The sequence below is a fragment of the Uloborus diversus genome, chromosome 3 (assembly GCF_026930045.1).
Source record: "Uloborus diversus isolate 005 chromosome 3, Udiv.v.3.1, whole genome shotgun sequence".
NCBI lineage: Eukaryota > Metazoa > Arthropoda > Arachnida > Araneae > Uloboridae > Uloborus > Uloborus diversus.
This window is the reverse complement of record NC_072733.1, coordinates 129,112,994-129,122,140: the sequence shown is the minus strand read 5'-3', so window position 1 is coordinate 129,122,140 and position 9,147 is coordinate 129,112,994.

Here is a 9,147-nt window from a genome sequence, read left to right as displayed (position 1 = left end):
GTTTTTGCTAAAAAAAAAGTTACATTTAATGGAGAAGTAGAATTTTTTTAAAGCTTAATTTATCTTAAATTGTTCCTATTGTTTCAATTAAGGAAACGTAAGGAAATAGGAAACTACTTTTTTACTTCTTGGGAGCATACTTAATTGGGATGAGAAGATATTTCTTAGAATCGATTACCAACATGTGTTTCAAGAAATCGCCTACTCCCCCCTCGCACATTGCCCTTGAAAAAAGTCCCCACCTTCACTTTGACTGCACCAGCTACTCGCGAAAGGTACTTCAACTTCCACTTCCGTTCCACCATAAAAGAATTTCTGTGGGAAATTGGGGAAAGTTGGAAGTAAGTTTTTTTCATCAATGGATCCGTCATTCTTAGCAGAGTTTCCCCAGCTGCTGGGTAGGTCAGAGGGTCAGTGGGTACGATGCCCGAGATTGCTTCCGGTTTTTATTTTAAGGGTCATTCACTTCGATTGGGAAGTTTTACCTGACCAATGTCACCTTACAATTTATGTACACAGAAGAAATTTCACTTTTTTCATTGATTGGAACACAGTCCCAAGGACGTCATTTTTCGCCCATTTCAGCCAATCCTGAAAAAGTACTAAACTGGGGCAAATGATTAGATTGCAGTAAAAATATGCAGGGTGATTCTAAATATTGTTTTTACATATTAAGTGAGGTGATAGCACCCATCCGGACGGCTAATAATTACGAAGGAACATAGGATCGCATTCCGTTCTGAGAGGCGGAAAAGAAAAAAGAAAAACTGATCCTGCTAGGTAAAGCAATACAAGTATAGGTGGCTCATACAGGGCGGCAGGGAGGGGGGTTGTAATGCCTCATTTCCAAAAAAAAAGGGGCCCTGCTCCCTCATGATCGATAGAAATACGATTTTTTACAGTATGGTTTAATTTATTTCACGAAAATAAAAACTAAATTTCACTATTACAAATAAATCTGAATTTTCCATGTTATTTTTCGATAAAACTGAAATGGAACTTCGATCTGGAAGGGTGAAGTGTAAGTGCATGGGCCATTCGTTCCGATTTTTGAAGCCGTAATCCAATTTCTTTAGAAATCATTTTTCAACAACAATGTTAAAATCGAATAAATGTAGCTTAACTTTTTCAAAAAAACAAAAAAAAAAAAAAAAAAGCTGTGAATACTAGTAATGGTCTCTGACTTCATTTTGTGCCTACTTACGCAATATATCTTCTAATACTATTAAGAATTTACCGCATGCAAATTTCTGCTGAGAAGTTCAAGCATTTTGTTCTTGGTACCAGAGAAAGGCAAGGCAATTAGAGCAAAAGTTGTCCTTTAGTATCCTCATTTCGATACATTATTTTGATAACATCGACGCAATGTACTAAACAATGTACCTGAGAGTACATATTTTGGTATCGTTCATTCGCTTCCCAACACTCTTGTAAGCCCAAGTTATAATTTTAATGTTCCGTTTTTCTGCATCTCAGAGTGAAATGTGAGCTAATGTTCCCATATAATTATTGGTCGCCTGGATGGTATCACCCCTCTTAATGTATAAAAACAATTTGAAATCTTCTTGTATTTTTAGAGTTCACTGAAAGTATTTCAATTACATTTTTTTTAGAAAATCACATTTTTTGCCAAAATCACAACAAATCGTAGAGTTATAACTGCCTCCAGGCAAGTCGTATTTGAGTATTTCGGCAGGATTAGTGAAGTAAGTAAATAGTTTGTTACGGTTTTACATAATCACGTGTTGAGTATAATATGAGACAGTGAGAAGCAAAGGGATGTAAGTAGCAAAATTAAAAATTTGGAGATAACCAGTACAAATGGTAGGTGAACCTCTCCTCTATCTTAGGGCAAGAGATCGTACTAGTAGCCCTGGTGGGTGCTGCTGTATAACATGATTTAGAAAAAAAAATCAATGAAAGCCTACCTAGGGCGCTATCTTTATAGTCGTTTTTAGTAGGGGGGCATACTACATTCCGTGGGAAATTTCGTGAGGAAATTGTGAGACCAATTCTATTATGTTCCTTATGGCCTGTGTAACTATGCCTCACCGGGTGTTTTGCTTGAATTTGCGTCAGACGGCCTGTATGACATCATCAATCGAAGATGGCGGCTGTAATGAGTTTTTGCAATTCTGACTCAATTTTTGGGTATTTTGTGATAATTTTCTGGTAAATTTGCTTGATTAATATTCTATTACTTTTCTTATTATAAGTTGAAATTAAAATAACTCATTTATTTGTTTATTAACTCATTAAAAAAAAATTCTGAAGTCTTCATTTTTGACTTTGGCATTCTGAATAAGCTAGTTTAAAAGTACCTCGGGTGCGTTTTTGCAGTTAAAAATACTGTTAATTTTCAGGCTAAAATGATTAAACATTAGTACAGTCGAACCTCGTTAATTCGGACACGCTTATAACGAATTACTGCTATAGCGAACTACATTTACGATCCCCGTCCTACTGTACTTACACTTAAACTTTTTTTTTTTTTTTCAAATAAAACGAGCTACTGTTGAGAAAAATTTACTTTTAAAGTCCATTTGAGTTCGTTTTTAACAAGGTTCGACTGTATAATCGTTTAACAGAATTCCTTATAACCTGTATAATTACGCCTTAGGAACTTTTCTTGCATCTTTTAGAACGCACGTTTCATTTCATCAACGCAACTAACGTTCATGCAGAAACTGGTACATGTAACTAAATATATTTTAGGGGAAAATTTACCAACAGTAATCACCATGGATATTGGATTATACAAACCAGTTTTAAGACTTGCGCTGTCAAACAAAAACTTGTACAGGTCTTGACGACAATTTGACTGAGTTATACAGTGAATCTGTAGTGTCAAAAATTCTTGCAATAAAGTGTGTTACACGGGCTACAGAAGCACATTCTTCATTAAAGGCTGCACCATTTAAATGTTACCCTCGATGCTTTTTATACACACAATGAAGACATGGAATTTCAATGTGATGATAGAGTGCAAAAATTAGTTGCTTTTAAGAAAAAAAGTATGGTGAAATAAAAGAACTTTCCTCAAATATAATGCAGATATTACTAGATTCTAAAATAAGTGAAAAAATGAAAGATTTGAGGACACAGAATCAACTGGAGGACCAACATTTAAACTTGCTTTGTTATACATGCATATGATGGATACCATGTTACTTTTATACGGTCTGTTAGATCAGGAAATTGGGAATTAAACATTTCTTCATTCGAAGGTTTCGTTCCCTATTTCTTTGCTTTGAATTTAACAAATTATGCAAGTATGATATCATGGTACTTGACTAATATGAAGCGTCTTATAGTAAAGCAACAGAATCTTCGGAATGAATTCATGGAAGGCAATTGGGCTGTTAAAAAGTCTTTTGTACCGTTTTGTGCTTTAGGGTCAGACGAAGCTTTTGAGCAAGAGAAAAAGAGTATGAAAGTAATTGGCAGAATAGTAAATACATAACTCAATAGAAAAATAGTTTAGCGTTAAAGAGTAAACATTATCATTTTACAGGTTCAAGAGGAAAGGGACTACATGAAGATGTGCAATATATATATAGTACCCTCGGAATATCAACAAGCCCTATAATATGTGAGGGAAGTGAACTTGTTAACACAACAAAGTCTGAACATAATGAAGCAATACAAACAGGCATTTTAAGCAAAGGCCATGACATGTACGCCACTTTCAAACGAGAGAGAATTAAAACTGAAAACACGAATTTCTGGGCCCAATGAAAAAAGAAAAGCTAAATCTATGTAAAAATAGCACGAAGAAAGTTGCAACAAATATAGCTGACACTGTTCTACAGTTAAAAGCCGATCGTTATTTAAACTTCTGCTAGTTCTATCGAGGAGTCGAGCAGATATTGATTTAAAAACGGAATATGAGTTTTAGACTGTTCCACAGTCTACGTTTAATCTGGATGGGTAGATAAAATTGTCCCAAAACAAATTAAAGTTAATGAAGGTTTTAGAAGAATGTGGCTCAGAAAAAGTAGACAGCAGCATCGAAGATTCTTTGCCGAACCCCATGAAAGACTCAAGCATACCGAAACAAATGAACAGAGAATCTTACAGTGTTGTTGTTCTTTATGGAATGGCACAGCTATAATCATAGAAGAAACCAAAGCAAGTGAAAACACGTAATGATTTAGCTGCAGAATTTAATAATAAGATCAAGGAAATTCTTTTAAATTACGATGAAACACACTTAGTGTTTGACACATACATCGAAAACTCGCTAAAATCTGCCAATCTGTCATGCGGAAGAAAGAAGTATATTAACACCCATTGAGTTCTAAATAACCGATTGTACTAATATTAAAAATGTACATATGAAGACCCTACTTTCTCATGTAAAAACAAAGGATAACTTAACAGCTTATCTGGCGAATAAAGCGTTAATATACACACGTAGCATTGAAAAAAACCTAATCGTTAACTGAAGAAATGAAGCTAAATCATCATTAAAAGGTGATGTGACTGCACTGCAAGCAGTAATGAAGAGGCGAGTGTTAAAATAGTACAGTGAAATCTGTGTAAGTTGACCACCTGCGGTGCACTACTTTGGTGGTCAACTTACAGAAGTTGCTTTATATGATAAGGGCTAATTCCGTGCCTGAAAAAGCGGTCAACTTAGACAGATGGTCAACTTACAAGGGTGGTCAACTTCACAGGTTTTAGTGCATTGGACTATCTTCATGCTTCTAGAGGAAAAGCAACCAGTACTCATATATATTCGCCCGACACTGATGTATTTTTGCTTGCATTGTTCTGGTTCAAATCATGTCACTGTCCATGCACATTTTTGTCTGGGGTAGGGAGCAACCGAAGAATGAGCAGCATTATGACCGCATTAGGACTAGATAAAACAAAAGGAATATTATGACTCTATGCTCTGTCAGGAAGTAATATAACAAGCTCACTTGCTTAGAAGGGAAAACTTTCTTTTTGGAAAATTTATAAGACGCCTGACAAAGATACTCTCAACGCTCTGACTCATCTGGGGGTCAATTGAAGAATTCGGTACAAATGATAAAATTGTTATTGAAAGAAGGCTTTATTTGTTCTGTATATGTGCAGCTGACAAAGATTTCTGATATTGGAGAATTTCTTTGGTTCATATTTTTTAAGCAGGAGACTCAAAATGAAAATTTGCCACCTGCAACAGCATCTTTGTCCCCTTTCATTTTAAGAGCGCATTATTAGGTATTGGAACGGCATCTGGCTGACCAGAAGCACCCGAATTTAACATCACCGTCAGACTTTGGATGGGAAGAGAAAGACAACTTCTATGCTCCAGTTAAGTGTACACTTTTTTGTGCTTCTGAGTCCATTTTAAAACTAGTTCGATGCAGCTGCGTAAAAGGAAAATGCATTGTTTCATGTAAATACAAATCTCAATCACTGAACTTTGTGTGTGAAGATGATGAGGACTTATGTGAAAATCATAGCTAACAAAGCGATATTTGATAACGCTTCAGATGAAGATCTTTAAGTAAGAACTGTTTGGTTACCTTTAAATCTATATTTTGAACTAAAATCAGAGTTTAGATAATGAAATCAATCATTCATTACTTGAGTACATAAATAAAATTATTATTATATCTAATATTAAGCATCGGAAGTTGAAATTTCTTTCTGCATTGAAAAAGAATGCTCCTTATAACCCCGAAACGCGTGTATGCAAATTATTTTACAGGTTTTTTGGAATAATAAATTTGATTTTATCGTACAAGCTTTCCAAAATATTTTTTAACTGCTATTGGTTACTAAGAAGATTCATAAAATCTGCATCGAAACAAAAATTAAATAAATGAATAACTTATTTTAAATTGGCAATTAGTTTTCAAATTTGAAATATCATTGTATTAAAATATTAAATATATAAGATAAGTTGGAAAAATGTCATAATATGCATCAAAAATCAGTTAAAACCGAAAATTTTCATCAATATCTAGTGCAGCCGCCATCTTGGATTCATGACGTCACACAGGCCATCTGACACAGGTTCAAGCAAAACACCCGGTGAGGCATAGTTATATAGGCCACAAGGAATGTATTAGAATTGGTCTCACAATTTCCTCACGAAATTTCCCACGGAGGGTCTTTTTCCTTAAGTATGCAACTGGACTATTTACTCCAAACTTGAAAATGTCCACTTACATCCCTTTGCTTCTCACTGCCTCATATGTACTTTCATTTTGTTAACTAATTAATCAATTAATTTCTTAAATAAGTCTCTCATTTAGTGCTGCCTTCCAGATAGTAACAAAAACCATTCCCAATAAGAACTTGCAAAATGTTTTGCCATAGAATTTCAGAAATAAGTTATTGACATATAAATGCAACAAGTCTGCTCAGTGGTTGGAAGTAGCGCGCTACAAGTAGCGACGCTACTGTAGTAACTACATTTTTTATTAGTTTGTAGTGTAGCGCACTACTTTTTTAAAAAAGTAGTGTAGTGAGTAGTTAACTACAAAAAATAGTAGTTTGTAGCGATTTCTGGAAACTACTTTTAAATAAACTGAAAACAAAAACAAAGGTTCAAACGAATTTGATTGGCTCAAATTTTACACAAGTACATCAGCGGATGCAATGAGAAATAAGACTCGTAAAAATACGAGCTGACCTCAGGCATTTCATTTTGACGCCATACATTCTATCTGTTTGACGCCATTAGTTTTTTTACCGTTGTAATTTTGATATTTCACCAATATTCATATTGCAAAAAGCACTTATTTTCGCGAAAATAAAGATATCGGTGATTTCGCGAGTTGAAAATTTGGTGAATTTTATATGAACTGACCGAAGATTAAAAAACAAAAATATTTTATCGAGTCGTAAATTTTTGACAGTATTCACCAAATAAAAAGAAGCTACTTAAGATGTTATAGAAAAGGATGAAATTGAACTGTTCTGGAGGACTTACAATAAGTACGAGCATTACAGTGTGTGAGAGTATGATAACGGACATTTTTCTTAATGTCTACTGATGAGCTAATTTATCAATATTTTTGTTCAATTCTCTTACGGTGTGTGTGTTTATCAGGATCCCCCCCCCCCCAAAAAAAAATCGAAAATTGATTTTTCAAGTCGCACACTCTCTTATATTTTATCCTTTTACATCCAAAAATAATCATATAATTTGAACAACGGCAGCAAGTGCCAATTATGTCTGAAAGTGTGAATCAGCACTTGTGTAATGCTAGGCCAAATTGAAATAAAATGTTTTTTTAGAAACCCAAAATTTCTGTTGATAAAACGTTGCTCCTATACCCACATATGCACCACAAAAACATTTATTCAAATTGAAAACCATTTAGATATCCAACACGTGCCTAACATTTATAATTTTCTTCAAAAAATTAAGTTTGTGATACATATTTTCAGAAATGTAAGATTTTACGAAATTATCAAGCTGAAAAATATAAACAGTAAAGTAGAAAAGTAGGTAATTAGCGTTAAATAGAAATGTTTGTTTTCCTGCAATTTTTAAGTCTCCCACATAGTACTCAAAGATCTTTTTTTTCCAGGTTGAGTTAAATTTTTCATTTAAAATGTATTATTTTTTTATTATTCGTTTGTAATTGTTGATCTTTAAATGTGTTCGTTATTAATTTTTGAACTTGATATTCTATTTAAATTTATATGTAATTTTTTAAAAGATAACTGAAAAAAAAAATCAATTTTTAAAATAAAATTATAAATTTTAGGTCAAGTGTGGCATATCTAAATGTTTTTAAATTTGAATAAATGTTCTTGTGGTACATGTGGGGTGTTGGGTACAGGGGCAACGTTTCCCAACAAAAATTTCGAGTTTCTAAAAAACGTTTTTTTTTTTTTTGAGCAATCACGATTGCTTGCGTGCTTGCGATTTTGGCGTGCTATCATTTTTCCCACCGGCGCGGCGCCACCCTCTGCCAGCACCACACGTCGCGGCGGACGGCCTCACGATGCTGCTCCTCCTGCGAAAACCGTCTCCAGGTTGCGTCCATACCCTACACACACACACGCATACATACACGCACCAACACACACGCACACACAAACACATACACACACATACACAAACACCACCATACACACATATATACAAACACATACTCAAACACACACACACAAACACATACACACACGCATGCATACAGATACCTACACATACACACAACTGCCCACACATTCATGCCTGCACACAGACATAAACACATATGCTTACACACACATACACATACCCCGCCCCCACGCACACAAACACTCATACACACAACTACCCACACACTCATGACTGCACACAGACACAAACACACATGCCTACACACATACACGTACCCCCCCCCCCACACATACAAACACACACTCGTGATTGCGAAAAAAGTAATTTGAATTCAAGATGACAAAATTCAAAAAAAATTTTTTTTTTTTTTTTTTTTTTGCCATTTGGTCTAGCATACAAGTACTGTTTTACACTTACAGGTACAAGTTGGCACGGGTTGCCCTTGTGCAAATTATATGAAACTTTTTTTCACGATTGTTTTGACACAAGAGGAAAAATACAAGAGTGTATGCGACTTGAAAAATTGACTTTCATTTTTTGAGGGACAACCTATTGTGTATGCTTTTTATTTGCTTATTTTTTGGAAAGTAGCGAAGTAGCGACTGCATTTCAAAAGTAGTTTGTAGTTACTACATTTTGAAAAAAGTAGTTGTAGCTGTAGTTAACTACATTTGTAAGAAAGTAGTTGTAGTTGTAATTCGCTACAAAAAAAATGTAGTTTTTCCAACCACTGAGTCTGCTCTATCTGAATAAATATTCATCGAAATGCATTTGAAGAAAATATCTGCTCTGTAAAAAATATTCAGCAACGTTCCCTTGGAAAAATGCCTAGAAATAAAACAGGAATCTTTTCCGCTACAAGTCAGTAACTTTCCTGAATTTAACAAATACAAAAGTGACGACCAGCAAAAAGCTCTGGGTCCATCTAGGCTGATTCTAATCAATTTATTAGTCCCTAATGAAGATGAAAACAGTCACATTTCTGGAATAAATTAGAAACTTCCAAGAAAACCGAGATATGCTGATAATAATAGCTTGGCACACTCTTGATTCACCAGGAAGGCTCAAACGCATTTTAGCAAGTATGG